The sequence below is a fragment of the Pollachius pollachius genome (assembly GCF_949987615.1).
Source record: "Pollachius pollachius genome assembly, chromosome: 12".
In the NCBI taxonomy this organism is placed as follows: Eukaryota; Metazoa; Chordata; class Actinopteri; order Gadiformes; family Gadidae; genus Pollachius; species Pollachius pollachius.
This window is the reverse complement of record NC_136945.1, coordinates 3,439,141-3,461,546: the sequence shown is the minus strand read 5'-3', so window position 1 is coordinate 3,461,546 and position 22,406 is coordinate 3,439,141. Positions and strand designations below refer to the sequence as shown.

The 22,406-nt window shown below is 44.0% G+C and overlaps 1 protein-coding gene across 4 annotated transcripts in view; it reads right to left on the bottom strand.

The window, feature by feature from the left end:
• Positions 1-20,894, bottom strand: part of LOC307084086 (band 4.1-like protein 1) — a 71,152-nt gene extending 50,258 nt beyond the window's left edge. For all 4 annotated transcript variants that reach the window (XM_079748244.1, XM_079748246.1, XM_079748247.1 and 1 more), the window contains exon 1: positions 20,774-20,894. The gene's annotated coding sequence lies outside the window, so the exon portion shown is untranslated. The remainder of the gene's footprint in view (positions 1-20,773) is intronic.
• Positions 20,895-22,406: the final 1,512 nt, after the last annotated feature.

Below are 22,406 nucleotides of genomic sequence, written 5' to 3'. Positions count from 1 at the left end.
ACACACACACACACACACACGCACACACACACACACATACCAGCCACTGCAGTGTGTTTGTAAGAGATAAAAGTATGGGTGCTCTCATCCCATCTCCTACCCCTACCTCCACCCAAGGGCATGCCATGCCATGCGTCACTGCAGCATGCAGGAAGCATCCCCAGCTACAGCCTACTGCACATGCATCAGTGTGCCTGTTGTGTCTATAGGACATACATAGAGAGAAGGTCGTAGGCAGGGGACATAGGGATTTACATAGGGAGAGAGAGGGAGAGAGGGAGAGAGGGAGGGAGAAAGGTTGAGAAAGTAGTCAGAGAGCAAAATTGGGAGGGAGAACGAGGGTGAGACATAGAGAGGGACAGATGGGGAGTTGGATGGAGAGAGAGGGGAGACAGAGGGAGAGATGGAAAGAAAAGTCAGATATCAGACAGCAAAATGGGAGGGAGGAAGAGGGTGAGACAGAGGGAAGCAGAGAGAGATAGGGAAGGAGATGGGGAGGGAGGGAGAGAGAGAGTGAAAGAGAGCGAGAGAGAGAGAGAGAGAGAGAGAGAGAGAGAGAGAGATAGAACGATATAGGGAGATAGATGGATGTGTATACAGGTTCTTTAAGAAAACTAGCAGTGTGTTGTTTTCTAAAAAACCAAGACATCAGACTAACCTCTGGCAGGAGATAAATGTATCCAGTCATGGACAAGAGCTGCTGGTACAACCAACACAGAGGAGGCAAGCTTGCTGTCAAGGTAATGAAGACACTTAACCCCATAAGCACTGAAAAGAGGAGGCCGGCAATGCCTCTATCGTGGTGTGGGACAGTGACTGTGTATTGCTGAAGAAGTGGACTTCTTTATTAATCACACGGGGCACCAAGCCTAAAGACTTAATCTGAAGTTGTATATCTTCCAAATGACAAAAATGTTACAAAACTTTCATTAAGCAGTGTGTGTGTGTGTGTATGTGTTTGTGTGTGTGTGTGTGTGTGCGTGTGTGTGTGTGTGTGTGTGCGTGTGTGTGTGTGTGTGTGTGGCTATATGTGTGTGCATGCGCATTTAATGTGTGCTCAAGTGCGCGCACCCTTCAGCCCCACTTTTTCTGAAGAGCTTCCCAATCAATTGCAGTACGGTGCAGAGCATATATCCTGCTGTTTAAAATGCTGCTCCTCATTTGGACGCATCATCGGAACCTCAGCAGATAGACAACATCAAATATCTATCATATACAATCGCTCTATAAGGAGCTGGCATGCAGGATGGTGACCTTGTCAAAAGAGAAAGTGGTGGGGGAAGGGTGAGGGTCGGTTGGGTACACACACACACAAACACACACACATACACCACCTTACCCACAATTCCCCTTGATCACCAAACCTCTTCAATAATCCACGAGAGAGCACTTTCCCGCCTCTGAGGCGCCAACGGTTGCCTGACATGTGAGGCTAAACCAGCTCAGGCAAACGCCCCTCTACGCATGCACATGTTGTTGTGTTCAACATTCGGACTGCTGTTTGGTTCCTATTTATTAAGGTCAGTCAGGAGGTATTCAGAGTAGCCGTTTCCTTGCCTGGGTTATGAGGCTGCTCAGTCCTTCCCTCGTGAATAATGCATGTCTCTGCTTGGAAGAGGGCTGCTTTACGTGTCTTCATTATAAGACACAGACAGGCAGTGTGCGAGTCACACTGAGAAGCTGGGGAGGTATGAGATGCAAAGCACTCCCCAAGTTTGCTCTCCAGAAGTTTCACTTTTCTTCAGTATAAATTCAGCCGTTGTCCCTTATTCAGTCTTTGTCCGCATTTCCTTGTATGGCAAACATTCGATCTGCAATTCTTTCCCCCTGACTCGAGACCTCTAACACTTTTCTGGATGCAACAAAAGCGTAAAGAACAAAGGTACGCTACACGGAAGACGCAGTAAGACACCATCCCTGGGGTGCATGCGGTATGCCGTTAATTTGCTCACCCCTCATCAGATTGGGGAAGTGTGCTCGGCCCAGTATACGTTTCACTGTCAGTGAGAAAAAAAGAGAGAATCGTTTTCCCAGCATGCATCTTGGGGTGGTGCACCACTCATAATTTGTCTGTCCATTCAGGCTCTCCAAGAGTGGTCGGTGACAGTCCGCAGCCTAACTGTTGGGTTTAATTATGTGTATTGATTACACACAGAGCAGAATGCTTGATGAAAGGGGAAAAATAACAGAGTTATTTGGGGCTTTGTTGAGTTTCTGACACACCACAGAAGATCACATACTCTCACGCACACACCGACACACTCGTCGCTCAGACACAAACATACTCACACGAACACAAACACACACACATGCAGACATGGACTTTTACACACTGACTGACACATACTATAACAAGGACACACCTCGAACACCCCAAACCACTTTCACACATAGTATGTTATTGTTATGTTTGCATGTTACAGTTATGATATTGATATCGGATCAACCAAAACCATTGGCACATTGAGATAAACAGTGGCCGATTCAAATACGTCGGCAGTGCAGTCTTCGGATTTGTTCGCTCCCTCTTATTACACTTCTGGATGCCAGCCGTCATGAATCTCTTCAACTGAGAGGAGCTGCCTTATTTCGGAACCTGTCCAGAAAAAGGTGCCCGTTTGCAAACAAAACAAGCTGTATCGATGATCAAATCACCAAAAAGGCATTGGCATGTTAACATAAACAGCCACCACATGTACATCCTCCGCAGAGTGTTGTCATTGATTTGAACGCTCTGAAAGCCTCAGAAGGCGTAATCTTTGTCTAAAATGAGGAATGGGTTTACCTAGTAATTGTAAGTGCTTGGCACATGTTTCTATGAACATCCTTACTGTACCGAAAGCGATTTATGGTTATTTCTGTTTTTTCTTACAAATGTACTTATTGTAAGTCGCTGTGGATAAAAGCATCTGCTAAATGCTCTTAATGTTAATGTAACTCTTTACCTCAACACAGTCGTACTGGCAGTGATCTGGAAATGTTACTAGGTCTTGAGCATGCAAATTGCCGTTGCAAATTTCCCAGAATATCGATCTCTGTTTCCATTCACTCATGACTACACAGTCAATTTTGCTGTCAACATTGCAGGGTAAGACTGCATCTGTGAAATGTGCTATAGACACACCCTCATATTGAAAACAGATAAACAAACTTCACTCAAACACACTTATACATACAAAAAGACCTCAAACACAAAGACTCCCTCACACACACACACACACACACACACACAAACACAAACACACACACACACACACACACACACACACACACAACAAAGACACCTCATCTCACCCACACACACACACACACCTCAACACTCACAAGGTTCAAAACAAACACACACACACACACACACATACACAAACACACACCACAACAGCCACAAGGTGCATAACACACACACACACACACCGTTCAATGCCCTGCATCTCCCTTTCTGTGGGACAGTTGGCCGCCCACAGTCCAGAGAATTAAAGACCTGCATTGTGCTGACATATCACCACACAGCAGGTGAATACCTGCATGTTCTGACAACCTGCGACCGTTGGGGAGAGCGAATGGGGGGTGGACGTTATTGCTCTCTCAGACGCCCCTCTATAGCTCTTTGTCACAGTGTGTGCTTTTACTTCCCAGTACCTTAAGCTGGGAGTCAAACACCCTCTTTATATATATATACAAATATGTATATATAAAACATAGATGTTTTATATGGTGACAAAAAATGATGGTGATTTGTCATAACAATTTTGTAATGCTCTCTGTGTTTGGGTCTTTACCAGGTTTCTATCTCTCTATCCTGGATTTTAACGAAGGAACATCCTAAGCCTCTTTAGACAAATATCACTAGTGAAAGAGACAATAATGACTTTGATAACCCCAGAACCAAACTAGAAGCCCCCTCCCTGAACTCTCCCTAATGCATCTCAAGGGTATGACGGATGATGGCAGGAAGCCCAGGGTAATTCAGGGCTACTCAGACCCAAGAAAGCTAAATAAAAAACCCTAGTGGAAGTAAGATTAAGAAAACGAGGCCCTTAATCACCAGGCTTTCACCTTGGTTATCAAGGTTCTCAAGGTGGACTGACAGCAGCATTTAGAACCAAGATGGAAACTAGATGGCCGCTAGGTGAAGGACTATTTACCATTATCAGCTACTGTCGTCTAAAACCAACACGTGTTGGTAATTGTATTAGCCAGCTGGTTTAAGAGTGCATAAGATTCCAACATCAGATCATATGAATATGGCCACTGTGGCTTCCACTTAAGTGGGTGTCTCAGCTCAATTACTTAAGGATCAATGCACATCTCATTTTAGTCAGGCACTAATATCCTCAAATGGTGGGTCACTAGCTTGGGTGTTCCACTCCGAGGCGAATGGTTCGGTGTTCGATCCCCAATGTCCACACGCAGCCCAGCTTTTAATTTTGGGGATTGATAACCAGAGGCCTAACCCGTACCTGTTCTTTAACCACATGTATATTAGTAAGACATCTACCTACAAGTAGTAATACAGCTACTTCTTTAGTACTACTACTTTTAAGAGACCATCTGTAAACCGGACGTTAAGCAATTCTGCTTGAGTATAGCTTAACGGCTTCTCTTCCTTCCAGGGGAGTTTGGGAACATTGTGATTTTTGCTTTTTATCTGCCCCCAGGTGAAACGCAGCGAGGGCTGAGACCCAAGGGGGGGGATGAAGACTGCGTACAGAGACAGCTGCAACGTACGCCACATGCTGCCATGCTCATTTTGGTGGATTTCAAACTTTACAAACTACAAATTTCTTTGCCTAGGTTTTGAACAGTATATTAATGTTACACTAGAAACATCAAAATGATTGGCAAATGCTAAGGAAATACCCAGAATGCAAATGTGGCTAGAGCCAAAACCCTTCTGTCCGATTCTGAATACAACACTGTTCAGCTCATTCCCATCGACCCTCCGGTCATTAAGTGATAAGGTGTTCAAGTTTGGTCCACCGACAGTACCAAAACTATGAAGAGGTTTCTCTTGAGCTCAGACTGGGACATTGTCTGAGTCTGATTTGAATCAGATCCAGAGAAGTCCTCCCAGCTTAAATTGACTTCTGTGCGGATTTTGTGATACCCCAAAAGACAATAAAACTGTATCCGAACCAAAAGCCCTCTATTACTATATGGACTTCAAGGATTGTATCAAATGCAAAAGCCTTGCTTTCATGAAAATGGAGCAAATCCAACCAAGATCGGCATAGAGGGAGCTGAACCAGAAATTATGGCATCTTTATGAGGGGCCGCCTGAGACAGAATTCATACTTGGTCTTACACACACTATTATAATCTTGCATATACACCAGTATACTCATATACACACACTATTATACTCCTTTTTCATGTATGTATGAGAGTGTATAGTAGTGTATGTGAGAGAGTATAGTAGTGTATGTGAGAGAGAATAGTAGTGTATGTGAGAGTATAGTAGTGTATGTGAAAGAGTATAGTTGTTTATGCAATAGAGTATAGTAGTGTGTGAGAGAGTATAGTAGTGTGTGTGAGTGAGTTTGAATGAAACGATAGAGAGTTTGAATGAAACAGAAGTGAGTTTGAATGAAACGGAAGTCAGTTTGATTCCTCAGTTCCTGATTGGCTGACAGAAGAGGAAGTAGCTTCTGGCGCTCAAAATACTGCGCTGTCATTTCACTATGGAATTTCCAGCGATCAGTTATGCTGCGTTTGCAACAAAAAAAATGCTTGGACGCTTGTTTGCGTGGTCGCCTGAGTTTGAGAGAGGCTTCCTCTTGTGACCGCCAATTCATTCTCAACCATGGCCAGTCTCTACATGTTGTGGAAGTACCAGAGACATCAGAAAAAACGACGCAGTCGTTTAGGATCCATAATATCATCTGTTCTATAAAATATTCTAATCTAGAACACTCCGGGAGCTCCGGCTGGGGAGCTCTATTTTGAGCGCCAGAAGCTACCGCCTCTTCTGTCAGCCAATCAGGAATTGAGGAATCAAACTCACTTCCGTTTCAGTCAAACTCTCTCAAACACACTACTATACTCTCTCACACACAATACTATTCTCTCTCACACACACTACTATATTCTCTTGCATAAACAACTAAACTCTCTCACATACACTACTATTCTCTCTCACATACACTACTATACTCTCTCACATAGTATAGGAGTATAATAGTGTGTGTGTATGAGTATACTGGTGTATATGCAAGATTATAATAGTGTTTAAGATGTATGAGTAAGAAGTATGAATTCTGTCCCAGGCGGCCCCTCATACAGCTCTGCTTTCCTTTTGAAAGTGACTAACACCAGCCTTGGTTTCTGTCTTTCAAAGGTCTATTGATTTACACACAGTTCAATCTTTCTGCAATCATTACTAAATAATTGTCCTTAGGAAAACAATGACTATAGACCCGTAGCCCTTACAACTATTGTTATGAAGTGTCTTGAAATGTTAATGGTGTTGTAGCAGTAATCAGACATAAATGAAGAGCTAGATTGTTATACGTTTGCTTATAAAGATAATTGTGGCACTGATGATGTAATCCTAATGATAACACACATACATTTTTGTTACACCTTGTATCACCCCAAGGACTACGCCAGACAGCTGTTTGTAGACTCCAGCTCTGCTTCCAAGCCCTGTAGCCACACATCCTTCTCAGTAAACTCAGACAGATGTCTGTTAACGAATATATCATCTGCTAGTAACACTCATTTTCTGTCATCAACACCGATGAGCCTCAGGGATGTGTGAGTTTTCCCATTCTGTTAACATTATAGAGTAGTGGTTGTACAAGCAGTCCTACCAGAACTTTTGTTGTGAAGTATTCTAATGGCACCGGCATCTTGGGACTAATGGGAACAGACACTAACATGTATGGCTGTTGTTGGGAGGTTCAAACGTTTGTACAACGGTGAGATGACCATCCTCTCATGGTAAGCACGAAGCAAACAGAAAAAAATCCAAGACACCTCTGGGATCAGTGGGGTTGGACTGAGGGTATTGAAGTTGTTTTATCATGCTGTGATAGAGAATGGATTACGTTAAGGAATCTAAGCTTGGTTTTATCGGTTGAGTTAAAATCACAAATAAATATACCAACATTAGGTCCACATACCAATGCAAGTGATGGGGTTGAGGAAGCATCTCTCCCTCCAAAAGCTCTTTGAGAAGATTATAGATAAATATTCTGGGAAAATGATGATTGACCGTGTCCATTATTGATAATACGAACTGCCCCTATCTGGTAGACGCTAAAGGGTTCCAATTAAATACAGGAGAAGATACCGGAAGATTACAAGTATTTCACCCCTCTATCAGTGATCTCTTAAACTCAGGACATAAGGAGGATATGAAATGAGGGGCTGTTTTGCATGCGGAAGCATCTCTAACGTCTGCAGTTGTTTGTGCACTTTATGCCTAATACAGCACTATATTGTTTTGCTATGCACTTTATGTCGGTTAACTACTAACTTTATGTATTTTTATACGCCAGCCTTTATGTCCAAGTGAAATTTCCCTAGGGGCAAATAAATTAATCTTGAATCTTGAATAGCAACAGTACCAAACTGCATTCAATCACAACATCGGAAAGAAGGTTGTTTCGCTACGTCTTCAAGAAACCCCGACATGGATCCATTCTTCACCGGGCCGAAGGCGCCTGTGGCCCCAGCATGTAAATAATAAGAGACAGAGAATGGTTCTGGGTGCTCCCCTCGGATCAATGCGCTGCCCTGGCCTGGCCCTGACTTCCACCCTACAACACAGCAGATTTACTGGAGGTGCTGCTGCCTGGCTTAGACAGACCTTTGGGATAAAAACTGCAAGGAAAAGCAATAGAGCCTGGAGCCTGGTCAGCCTGTTGACCGATTACAAAGGGCATAACTTTATTTTTATTTTTTTTAAGTTTACAGTATTGATGATGACTGATGGTGGATGAATACCAAATCTCTTCTCAAAACCAATTTTTTTACCAAGATTCAAATGGTGGTTAGTGAGAGAATCCTATTGCAGTTAATGAAAATGATAATTTCAAATGAAAGATTGGAAATTAGCTAGCTAGCTCTGAATTGCGGAAATCTGAGAAACAGAATCAATCTGAATCCAATTATCTTCTGTTAATGTAATACTTTGAGGGTCATAGAAAACCTATGGATCTAACAAAAGACGACTAAATAGCTATTGAAAAGAACCGCCACTTCTCAACAACCACACATGGCATAGAATCTACCTCTAAAGACCTTCAACGGTACGACAGAAGCGAGAAGTCAAGTGTATACTAATAGGCTTATCTTAACGTCAACCCATGAAAACCACATTGAGCAACTTTTTCCTATTCAAGCCTGGGTAATCTCTATTGTGTTTGGCTCCAGACCGAAAGGCTCTGTGATGTGCAACCCCTACCCCTCAATGAAGTGCATCTCAAACTGATTGCTAGTCGCTCTGGATAAAGTCAAGATTAAATCATCACTGGATGCATGAAGGCCTGGGTTCCATTCCACTGCATCTAGTTTCTGCGAACACACAGGGCATTTCTTCCACACAACCGGATTCTGTGTGAAAAAATGGGATCCAGTTCATTAAATATGAAACCAATTCATTAAATATGAAACATGACAATACACGAGTGATGAATTATGAATATATGCCTCGGGATGTGAACAGCCTGTCATACACATGCTGTTTGTTTATTATTTTAGATCTTAATTTGTCTATCCGGATTCCATGTTTGAAATAAGAAGACAGAAAAACTAGGGGACGGTATTAATTATGGTAGGATGTCTAACACCGCATCCAAATTCCTTTCAGGTCATCAGCATTAAGTATTCTAATGGCATAATTCAATTGATGAAAAGCTTTCGCAATTTGAGTGGAAACTATGACGATGAAGCAACTTCTAAATGAATCCAGCTACAGGCTTTGAAAGAGCACAAACAGAGAGTCAGCAGCCAATCTCCCCGTGCCGGCTGAGCAGTCAAATATCCCTGTTTCTGTGGAAACACACTGAGGAATGATTCACAAGAACCAATTCAAGCGCTAATTCAATTAAAAGGACTGTGTTGAGAATAGACTGAGATTAGACAGTATCTACCAAAATGACTTAATAAAAACAAATAGTCAAAATAGAGTAATGTTTGAGATGGGAGAAGGAGTCGTTCAATTGATGGTCTCTGTCAGCATGACATCGGAGTACAGAATACAAAGAGTACACAGTGTTGTTTTGTTCATTGATAATTCATGTTGCTCATAATCTTTAGTTCAACTTGTGAGGCAACGTGATCTGACCACAAAACAAGCAAATATTCACCCTTCCGGCAATAATGCATTGGAATAGAAAAAGTGCTCCGGGGAATTTAGTTGAATTTGATTGGGTAGATTTTACTTTGAAAAATTGCAGGTAAATATAGGGGCAGTATATTTCAAGTTGTGAAGAAACTGAGAGGCAGAATCTTTCTTTTTTTCTTGACATCTTCAAAACCGAGAGGGAGAGAGAAAAAGAGAGAGAGAGAGAGAGAGAGAGAGAGAGAGAGAGAGAGAGAGAGAGAGGATAATTCTGCAGTCCTGACCACATCTAGGGAAATGGAGTTCTTCGGTGAACAGGCCTGGCGGGGGAGCGATCGTCAGCGAAGGTTGTGGCAAATAAGCGAGCCACTGAAAGCAGAGGATGGGGGATGTGGAGAGGTAAGGGGTCAGTAGGTAGAGCGATGGGTGTGAATGATGGGGGTACGCAGGTTAAGCATGCTACACAGCCAGCGTGGTAAACACTTTCAGAGATTACCGCGAGAGAGGTTAATGAATGATCATGAAGGAAGGGGTTCTAAAGAACTAGTGTGGACAAAGGCATGGTAAATGTTGGTTGGAATACATGTATGTGGTCGTTTTCTTGCAAATCAACTAATGCTTTGGTTTATGCATAGTTATGTATTGATCAAATGTATCTCTGGGATTTTTGGAACACACTTAGTGATTTTAAAAATGTTTTTACTTTTTTGACAATGATTTTGTTTGATGAAATCACAAGGGGAAAAGGGGATTCATGTTGAAAACTAGGTTTTAGTGGTGGGAACAAGGACGCTAAATGGATATGACTAAAGCATTTGTTGAGATATTGTTATTTGCGCAGTGTGAACATAGGATTTACAGGTAGGAAGAGGCAGACACCACGAGCTGACATACAGAGAAAAATGGTTTGTTGACCTTAAGATCTATTTCAGAAAATTGAAGACGGTTTGCTGAAGCTACATTGTTCTCATGTCGCAAAAATCATCTCACTCATGTCATACTTGAGGAAAATGGAAGGAATACTTGAGTTCACTAATTTGGAAAACCACGTCACAGTATGGCTCTCATCTGTCGATAGAGGCCTTGAAAAGAGTATCAACCTCAAGGTTGTTGAGCATGAAAGGAGTCCTTTGTCTTTACAGGGTCCAAACACTCGACATTCAACCACTTATTCCTCTTTACTACAATCAATCTCAATTAAAAAAAGGTGTACAGGAGCAGGACATAGAAAATACTAACTTAATCAATACAACTCAATCCTAATGTCAGGTTCTGGTAGATTTGGTTCAGGGTACTTGAAGTCTGCATCGTAAGGTGCATGATCTGATGGCCTGCATGTTTATTGGTCTATATATCCATCTATATATCCATCTATATGTATATCTATCTGTCTGTAGGACTATCTGTTTGCCCTTTTTGTCTGGTTGTCTATGTGTCTGTGTCCATCTGTCTCTATACTCAGCACCTGTGTTGACACTGTCAATACAGTTTTCGTATCACAGCGAGCACTATTCCCCGAGGTGAATAGTGCATCCATGAACAGCCGATGTGGTCGGCTGAGGCAATAATCTCACACATAATCACTTCCAAGCTAAATGCCATCCTTGAAATAAGAGATTGCCCGCGGGTAACAGAGAGCGTCATCAATATCGTATTATCATATTATCATAAAAAAAAAAGCTGTGCATTCTCTCTTGAATAGGGAGTGGAAAGGTCTGTATAAGTCAGGTGTGGAGGCCAACGGTATCATCAGGGATAATGAGGCATAAACGTTGAGGGGGGAAGGGAGGAGAGGGGAGGGAAAGGGAGGGAAAGGACAGAGCGGGGGTCTGCAACTGCAGAATGACGGAGCATTTTCCTCCAAGCAGGAGTCATTTGTCAGCTTCTGGAACAAAGAAGAACGACAAAAAAACAACGACACAATACCCTGGTAGGGCTGCTTGACAACAAAACACAAACACATAGACACACACACACACACATAGACACACAATCACACACACACACACAAAGATGCACACAGACACAGGAGATTATTCCCGAGGAACACAACGCCGTCAAATTTAATTACACTGCTTATTTATGCTTGTCAATTTTCCATCTATGTGCTGTCAGCTCTGCAGAGCCTCACTAGGTTCCAGACCACAGCTCCTGCAGGATGGAGGTAGCCTGTGTGTGTGTGTGTGTGTGTGTGTGTGTGTGTGTGTGTGTGTGTGTGTGTGTGTGTGTGTGTGTGTGTGTGTGCGTGTGTGTGTGTGTGTGTGTGTGTGTGCGTGCGTGTTTGTGTGACAGCTTTTGTTTTCGCCCTGAATAAACTAAATATCCGTGGGTGGATATTTAGTTTAGAAAATAACACATCAGTATACCAGACGAGAAGAAGTCTTGGATGTGGGATAATAAATGTTGACTTTGTCCTCAGGATGTGTATATTTAACATTTGATTGTGTTCTTACCCTTGCATGCTTAATATATGTTTGACATATTATTCAGCTCAGAGTTAAGCTATGAAAGGAGAATGGCACCTGAAATTAACATGGGCTGGGACAACCAGTGGAGAGGCCACCAGAGCATGGACTGCAGAGCAAATATATTCCAAACTCCATATTCGTAGATACAAGTACCTACATAGACTACTGTACAACATACTGTACTACTTTGTTTATTGTACAAATAGCAAACAGAACGACAGTGGTAAACAGTTGAAAGTGGACCAAATAGGCTAAATGGATGCATCCTTAATGATATTACTTGCGGCTGTGTATAGATTTTTTACCATGCTTTTATGTAACAAAGCCAGCGAAATGGAATAGCAACCCCCACCCCCGAATCTATGTTCAAGTACATGAGTTTGAAAGATATATATAATTATCGATTTTTTATTTATTTGAATGAAATTTGATATTAAAACACAAAGACAAGGAGCCATGTATATATTTGTATATTCTCTATTTCAGGCATTGCTTAAAGGTCGATCACGCTGTAAGAGCAGCAGAAAGGCTTGGACAAGTGAGAAAGAGCGAGAGAGAGAGAGAGAGAGAGAGAGAGAGAGAGAGAGAGAGAGAGAGAGAGAGAGAGAGATAGATAAAGAGAGAGAGAGAGAGAGAGAGAGAGATGTAGAAATACAGAGACAAAGAGAGAGACAAAGAAATACAGTAAGAAACGGAGAGGGATCGAGAGAGACCATCGGATGGAAAACGAGAGTGCTAGAGAGAGATAATCAGAGCACTAGAGAAAGTGCAAAAGACATGGAGAGACGCACACAGTCAGACAGAGTGAGAGAGAGGGAGAGACAGAGCGACGGTCAGAGAGAGAGAGAAACACAGGATCTCGGTCTCCACTTTGCCGTTTGTGTAGAGCCATTCATCTCCTTATTAGGATCATCCGTGAGTGTGAAGGGAAGCTGCAGGGGCCTTCTCTGTGTTTATCCTGTCAGTGTTGGGAGGAATTGCAGGGAGCTCATCGCTGCTTATTTGAGTACAGACATCATGGACACACTCACACGTTGCGCAACACTGTCGAACCCCGGAGTCAACGGCAGACACTAAACGGTTCAGTCTCCGTAACTCCTATCAGGCCCAGTAACCAGCCTAAACACTTGGAGTGTTTCTTGCTAAAATAGCCCACAACATGCAGCTCATTTGGTGGATGACTGGGAGTTGTGTGTGGCAGGGTCTCGTGCTATTCAGTCGGTCTCCAATGAGGAGAATGGGGAATGAATAGAGTAAACAGAGAGAGTGGAAGGGAGAGAGAGAGCGCGAGCGAGCGGGAGAGAGAGAGAGCAAGAGTGACTGAACAAGAGAGGGAGAGAGAGATCTCATGCAAGGCATTAGGAACAAGGAAGCCTTTCATTATTCACCATGACGAAATTAATAGAAAATCAATGTGTGATCATCGTAAAAACCATCAGAGGATCAGTGGGCATCGCGCAAAACAATACGAATAATTCAACGTGACCAGAGAAGCGCTAAAGCTCTCTTAGCATTAGCGAAACAAAGTGGACGATCAATTGCATATGAACCTGGATTGCTGCTCTTCCCCAAAAATGATCATAAGCCTTGTGATTCAACGAGGCAGAACAGGTGCAGAGAAAAGACCCTGTGCGTTACCGTGGGTGGGTTCAACATCACATCTGCATGAGTGAGCACTGCGGAGAATCCCTTTAAAGGATTCACACAGCACGGTTGACCCTCCTTTGCAACCCTCCCATACGTAACAGTCAAGCTTGTAGGACATTTACGATTCACGATGATTCACGATGATTCACGATTCCCTCTCGACACGGCCCAGCTTCATTGCAATCAATTTCTCTTGTGAGGGGACCACATCAGGCCACACCACGTCTTCGCTTGTTCATGAGGGACGTTGGGCGATCGTATGGCGGCGGCTCGGGCACTGGGCTTCCAGCGAATGGATGGCCTGCCCTCGAATCAGGGCTTATTCTCAGGCTTCTGTGGGTCCTTCCATGTGAAGGAGGGCCCGCTGCCTGGTGCTTTTTATATTAACGTTCGAGGCGAGGAGGACAATTCATTAGCACGTGGAGAGGCAAGCGTGCTGCCAATGGCCACCTGGGGTTGGATTTTCATCCCGTTTGGAAGGAGGGGAGAGTCAGGGCTCACGAGTGTCGTCCTCAATGGGGTACACGAGGCGAGGGTGTGTAAGACTGAGGGGTTGTCAACAGCTCGGGCAAGATGTGTTGTCATCTGACAAGAGGTTGTAAATGTCACACTTGATTGAATTAATTTCATGAGGAAAATACAAAACGTCCTTGTTTTTTAAGTATGATTCATTCGTATGCTTTGGTTGGGGAAACACTAAACAACTCTTGTTGTGTTATCTAACTCCTCTGTGAATCCTGATAAGATTTGGTGCGATACAGCCGGAATACAGAACGCTTTAGAGTGGGACAATCCGTGGTACATGGTGCGTCGGTACAGCTATCTGCATGCTGTACACACAGTGAACAAATTGGCGTAAGCGCAAACAGAGCAGCTGAGATACGCTAAAGGTAAACAGCAGATAGTGGGCGTATGGAGGCAAAAAGTGCTGATGGGGCTGAGAGACACTGCTCCCAATCATCCAACCTGTTGGACCAGTTCAGGGAGCCACCAGGTAGGCCCAAAGGGACAAGGAATGCTTCCTCGTACCGGCTTCTCCAACCACAGCTTCTGCATACAGTCGTGACAACGCCACGGGCTCCTGCTGAATGGGAACATGCAGCAGGGGCAGGGTGTATCTACTGTCAAATTCAGTTACCAAGGGATATACAGACAGGCCCGCCGCTCCCTATACGCAGAGTACGCGTGTATGGTTTGTAAAAAAAATTAAAAAATAAAAATAATTATTACATTATTGAATTAAAAAAATATATAAATTAGTTATGAAGAGGCCCACCGTTGTTTTTTCTTAATTGCATAACCTATCACTCAATTTCGGCAATTATATGCTTTTACCTAATATATAAAAAGAGGCTCCCCCCCCCCCCCCCGCTCGCGTAGGGCACCGAAATGGCCAGCAGCGGCCCTGTATACAGATAACACAGCTATATATAAAGACAAAGATACTGCTCACAAATATGTGACTATATATTATAGTCACATAGATATTGATAAAAAAAGACATATAGAGAAATATTCATCTACTAAAAGCTATAAATCTATATTATTTCTTATATTGTATATATGTATATAAAAGTTTAACTGTCACCGTAATTATCAGTGGTGTCTTTTCTGTCTAAATATGATTAAAATTACGCTTACTTTTTTTTAAATGCATCGGAATGTAGAAAAAAACAAAACGTTCGCAATATGTCAAATGTAAGTTGTAAAAAATGCATGCTCCCTGCTACATTTATATTTACTATATATAAATAAAGTTGCCTTGCCTTGCCTACATGACGAATACTTTTTTATAAATGTCACCGCTAGGTTACCGTTAACCATTGCAGTGTTCGTTTTGGTATTCATCAAATTGCATCATGGGTAATGTGTTATTGGGAGCATCAAGGGCAGGAGAGGCAGCTGAGCTCGTTGCAGTAACGCAGCATCGCACTGCAACAAGCCAGCAGCCATGGCATGCGTGTGCATGTGCGTGCGGGCGTATGTGCGTGCGTGCGTGCTTGTGTGTGTGTGTGTGTGTGTGTGGGCAGTGAGGCAGCAGAAGTCATCTGCTCCATGAAAACACTGTGTATGCATGGCACAATTATCACTGTTACGTTCCCGTCATTTTAGAACAGACGGTGTAAACTGTCACGGTTACTAGCGGCCTTAAAAAGCATGGGGAATTTGGAGGGAATATATGTTTGTTTGAAGCAATGGATATATTGATATTAGGAATAGTTCTTTACTCGAAGAATATAAAAATAAACATTTCCTTTTTGTATATAATTTAATGTTCAGATCGGAGCACAGTGAGATTGAATGAGAGGAGGGGAGAAGGATAGGAAGAGCAATACGAAGATAACAGAAAGAGTGAAATAAAGGCTGAGATATAATATGCAGACAGTAAGAAAGGGGAGAGATAGATAGAGAGAATGAGAGCAAGGATGAGACCGACATAAAGAAAGGGAGAGAGTGATAATAGATTGTCACACAGAAAGTGAGAGAATGAAGACAAAGAGATAGGAAGACAGACAGAGAGAGCGAGAGAGAGAGTGAGAGAGAGAGAGCAAGACAGAAAGAGATATAATGATACAAAGAAAGAGATAAATTAGAGCCAGATATATAGCAGGAGAAAAAGGCAGATATAAAGAGATAGAGAGAGAATATAATGTCAATGTACGCTTTGCATGACAATTTATCCCTTTGAATTGAATTGAATGACAGACATAAAGAGAGAGAGAGAAGGATGTATCGAGAGAGAGGGAGAGAGAAAGAGCGAGAGGGGGGAGTAAAGAGAGAGAGGATGTATCGAAATAAATACGAGAGAGAGGAGAGTGTATATAGAGAGAGGAGGAGAAGATGGAGAGAAAGAGAGAGAGAGAGAGAGAGAGAGCGAGAGAGAGAGAGGGGAGGGTGTAAAGAGAGAAAGAGAGAGAGAGAGAGAGAGAGAGCGAGAGAGAGGAAGAGAGAGGGGGGGGGGTGGCTGCCCAGCAGATCTGATGAGGATGCTTGGTGGGATTAGTGCCAAGGGGGGAGGATTCAGAGAGAGAGCAAGAGACAGAGAGACAGAGAGAGAGAGAGAGAGAGAGAGAGAGAGAGAGAGAGAGAGAAGATAAATGAATCTGAGGAGTGGGTGTGTATGAGGTGGGGGTGGGGTAGGGGAGGGGGGGGAAGCTGCTGACTCATAGCGATCGTCAGGATGAGGCGGCCCAAGTTGCAGCACTCACTAAGTGCTCCATGTATCCTCCCCTCACACACACACACACACACACACACACACACACACACACACAAACACACCGACCGACACACAGATACCGATTATTATTCAGGCTGATGGGAGAAAGTGGCCGGTGAAATAACTGTGTTGTTAGGGTTACATTACTTTATTCACAAACAGCACAGCAATAATGACACAATCAATATGCAAAGTCTGCGCATGCAAGTGTATGTTTGGGTTTACGTATCTTCATGTGTGTGTTATTGCACATTTGAGTGTGTGTGTGTGTGTGTGTGTGTGGGTGTGGGAAAAAAAAGCTTGAAGCCCTCAGTGTAAAAATACTCACACTTCAAAGCGCTAAACTGAAGCTTTGAGATGACAGAGCAGACAGCAACAGTGGAGCTTAGTCTTGAGAAAAAGTAACAAAACACACACACACACACACACACACACACAAACGCGTAGCATAAACACCAAGTGTCGGGTGCCGATGCTCGTAATCTCAGCTATACGCGATCCTAGTGGAGGCAGTGATGAAACCCTGCGATGCCAGCACTGTAACTAGATGGAGAGACCCCCCTCCCTTCAACACTGACAACCAATCATACTTCAGCTGGAAAAAGTGTAGAAGATGAGGAGAGGAGACATGTAATCAGGCACAAAAACCTTTCCTAATCAGTACAATACCTTTCCTAATCAGTAGGAGACCTGCTATCAGGCTGATTACTTCTGTAATCAGTGGCTAATGAATCACATAATATCCCATCTAAGAGTATTCAAGCCTAAAAGTGCATTTCGGTCTAAAAGACTCAAAGTTATTTCAATCTAAAAGCATAACGGATATAAAACTCAAGAGAAGCGGCAGCAAATCCAACCGCTGTGGTTTCACGTACAAACACGCACACGTCAATGTACCGTGTAATGTGGACACTTTTGCGAGAAGAATCGCCTATTATCAGTCCCAAGTTTTTCAGTAGAAAGCAGTCATTGTTAGTCCTTGAGTCTCTTTCAAGCGTGTTATCAGGTCAACACACCGTGCCCAACGGAAAGACTATTTACATTAGAATAATAGAAAATAAAGTCAGCTCACGCTCCTGGTGTTGAAACCTGAACAAACGATGTGCCCTCACAAGTGTTACTGATAAGTATGTGTGCGTGTGTGTGTGTGTGTTTGTGTGTGCGTGTTTGTGCACGCGTGCGTGCATGTGCGTGTGTGTGTGTGTAAAATGTTATGTGACCGGTCACTGTAACACAGCTGTGAGGCGGAAGATATGATGCAACACGTCTCCGGAAAAGAAAAAAACTAAACATGACGAGCTCTCCTCTGAATCATTCCATAGCGCCAGCAGCAATGACAGACACACAGCAAAGACAATGATACGGCTCGAAGGTCACACACACACACACACACACACACACACACACACATACACACACACACACAAAGCACACAAATAAACACACAGGCACACACACAAAGCAAAGCAAACATGCTTAACATGTGCTTTCAACAGTACGCCGAAGCATGATGAGAAATGACGAAACACACACACACAAACACACACACACACACACACACGCACACACACACAAACAAACACACACTCCTCATTGGACCACGGCCAGATACACTCTAAGATGTAACCATGAAGATGTATTTTGTCATGACGTCCAACAGTTAAAAGAGGGATTTAAAAATAGGTGGTGTGTGATCGCCAGGGAGACGGCCTATCAGCTGCTGCAGCACTAGGGGCGATGAGGGCGGCTCCACAGGGCGTCTCATCCTTGATTATTTGAATTGCAAATCCGGCAGCAGGCAAGCTGGTCTGTGTCCCAGGGCCTTTAACGTTTAAAACGCACACACAGACAGACACATGCAATCTTATACCACACACACACACACCTGCTATTTTATACACACGGACACGCATTCATTAAAACACACACAAACACATGCTTCTTTAAACGCACACACACACGCCAAGGCAGACACACTAGGGGCTGTCAATGCACACAAATGAACAAGGTCAATACTGATTTCTGTTAAATGCCGAGTTCTAGCACACACACACACACACACACACACACACACACACACACACACACACACACACACACACACACACACACACACACGCACGCACACACACACACACACACACACATGCATGCATGCACTCCAGACAGCTGGCCAAAATGAAAATCTGGCCATTTTAAAAAACCAGACAGGACCGCCAACCTGCAGTGTGTGTGTGTGTGTGTGTGTGTGTGTGTGTGTGTGTGTGTGTGGGGGGGGGGGGGGGGGGGGGCTGTCATTGGACAGCAATCTGGCTGCGGCTCTGGTAATGTAATGACCCCCTGGTGATCGCTGCTCAGGTTGGCGTGGGGGACTGGGAGAGAGGGTGGGGTGGGAGAGGGTTGAGGGGGGTGCAGAGAGGGGGGAAAGCAGTCTGATGACGGGCTCAAACCCGCGAGCAGTCCGACATTTCCGTGTGGCCCCAAGCAACGTGATTTGTATTCGTTAAGTGTGCCGTTGCGAAGACGTGTGACTGCAACTGTTGTGGATGACAGGGGTGTGTGTGTATGTGTCTGTGTTTGTCTGAGTGTGTGTGTATGTGTGTGTGTGTGTGTATGTGTGCATGTGCGTGTGTGTATGTGTGTGTGTCTGTGTGTGTGTGTCTGTGTGTGTGTGTGTGTGTGTGTGTGTGTGTTTTACTCTGTGTGTGTGTGTGTGTGTGTGTGTGTGTGTGTGTGTGTGTGTGTGTGTGTGTGTGTGTGCTCAAACCAGATAATCACACAAGGGAAGAGGAAAAGTCGTCAAGGGGACTATGAAAAGCACTACAGTGTTACATTAAAACTCACACAACAACAAGGGACTGCTACCAGGCAGCATTCAGAGGTGTCGTCTGAGACCGCATATGTGGAATTATTTCAAAAGTAGTCATGGTTCAAAGTTTCCTCACGAGCCACACTACAACCCTGCAAGTCATGGATTCAACAAACAAATGTAATTTGGTCATCTAGCTACTGCCAAGACGTCTGCCTGACTATGCACTGGAGTAAACACCCGATGGCCCAAAGATCAGCGTTTCCCATACGTAGGCCTGCCCGGTCATGTAGCACAGCGAGACTGGAGTGAGAGCGACTGACTCAATCACTCAAGCCACACGCTGCTTTGTGTTTGTTGTTGCCGTTCTTTAACGTGGCCCATCGAGAAATGGTGCGGCTAAGTACCACACTACACACACATACACGCACACGCACACGCACACGCACACACATTGGTCAAACTGAAAGCTGGCAGCTCCAGGTGTTGCGAGAACTTAAACGGCAGGGCGTCCCACATCACATTAAGTGTGCTTATTATATATTAAGGCACACCTAATGAATGGGTGTGTCTCGCTCTGACACGACCGGACGAGGTGCGAGCCACTGTCCCACCTCAGGTCCCAAGTTTAGCTCGAGTGAGCTGAACTGAAGTAACCCTGCTAGGCGAATCGATCTGTGGGACCACATTTGGCAAACGAACATGTTAACATGTTATTTAACCCGGGAGCACAACACAGTAACTGCGTGAGGGGATGGAACCGAAAATAACATGGGTCACTTCACCGGGAGCCCGGGCGCGTTGGTGGCACAACGGGGGTCGAAAAGGGGAGAGAGACACGTGACGGTCAGGTTGGCATCGGGATCAAAATCTAGCCGTGGTGGTCTCAAAACGAGGTGAGACGGATTTTGTTTAGTATTGAGTATCTCGGGTTCAATGTTACCGTGACGAGTCGCATTGCACATTCACGCGCGGTGATGGGATAATCGCCTGTACCCTTTCGCGTCATGGTAGCCCCCTACAGCCGCACGAAATCAAAAGCTTATTATTATAGGCCTATTATAAAATCACGACGTGTCACAGTAACCGCGGTGGTACGAAAGCGCATTCAACAGGAACATTACGCATAGAGCAGATCTTCTGTATTTAATAATAATACATAATACATACAAAACGTAGCCTGCGCAAGCAGTGCGACGCGCGGACGCACGTTAATAGCCTATTAGGGTTTCCCAGTAGACATTCAGCATATCGTTTGAGAATACTTCATATTTATACATCAAAGCCATGCCATAGAGAATAAACCTCCGAAATACGAAATACAGAACAATTCTACGTACCCTCACGTCAAACAATCATCCAGGTAGTTGGTGTCGCGCCGGCTATAGAGAGAGGGAATTCGATGATCCTTCCTTATTCCCTGCTTTGTGGGTATTCGAGCGGGGAAAGGGAGTGTGTGTCGGTGTACCGGGGCAAGCCGAGGCTGATTGTGAGAGGGAAGAGGTGGAGGAGGAGGACGAGGCGGAGGAGGAGGATGAGGAGGAGGAGAGTGAAAGAGGGAGGGACGGGCGCAGAGAGGTGGACGAGAGACGCGCAGTGCCCGGGTCAAGGGAATGCGTAACCCCTGTCAAAGCGTTGCCGTCTCGGTACCTGGTGTACCGTGATACACACCGCACACAACCACACACACACGCACACACACACACACACGCACACACACACACACACACACACACACACACACACACACACACACACACACACACAACCGCAAGCACGCACGCACGCACGCACACACGCGCGCACACGCACGCACGCACGCAAACACACACACATACACACACACACACACACACACACACACACACACACACACATACACACACAACCTTTTGATTTAATCACCAAGGCTGCATGAGATTTGTTTTTCTGTAATTGTCTAGTTTACATAGAGTGTTCAGAGGCTGCTATCACAGAGGCTGCAGAGAGACCCATCAAGGCTGCCATCAGCATTACAGAGGAAATGTCGAGAAGTTAATTAATGACACAGAGCCAACTGTGTTGAGTATCACGATGTCATAGAATTGACCTTCTATATATAGGAAACAACATATTTTTAGTGGTTTAAAATGTGAATGAAATACAACCATTGCATATAGGATTTGACTGATCAGTGTTAATTAAATCCCCCCCTTCTCTCTTCCCAACGTTTAGCTGCATTTAATGATGGTCTATAGCAAGTTTTACTTTTAGATCAATGCCACAATAAGTATATATATAGTGTATATGTTGATTAGTATCCATCCAAATTCCACATACTTACACAATATTCACTTATATAAGTGATATACATTATTAATAACCTCATATAATAAAAGCCCTCTTGGTTGATCCACATCGATTATTATTGTTTGGATAAATGACATGAATCTTAAATGTTTGCACAGACCTTTTGCGAATAAGTATAATCAGTTTGACCAGATACGTGACGCGTTCAAGAGACCCGCTGTGTTTCTGCACACATCCACAGCCTCGCTCATCACTTTGTGGATGGCCAACAGAATAAATAACAGCAGCACAAACAGAGCAGTATAAAGTCGAGTATCAAACCCTCCTACATGACGTCGATATGATGTATATGTCACACAACAGCTCTGACATCACTTGCTATTGCCGGGAATGAGCTGCGATTGGTTATTCGTCACCAAGGTGACCTGCAGTGATTTAAGGTTTTTTGGCTCAGGGTGCCAAAAAAGTCTTCAATAAATAAATAACACCATGGTATACGGCAACAAGGTGCTTGTTCATCGCCACACAGACGCTCTTATTGACCATTTCATTGGCCAATCGGCCGTTCCGTAATAAACACACCTCAGACTGTCCCGTCAGAGTGTGGTTCTGTGGGCAGGTAGCAGGGGACATCCCAGACACTAATCAGAGGAGGTGTAAAGATGGATCGCTGAGGGATCTTAG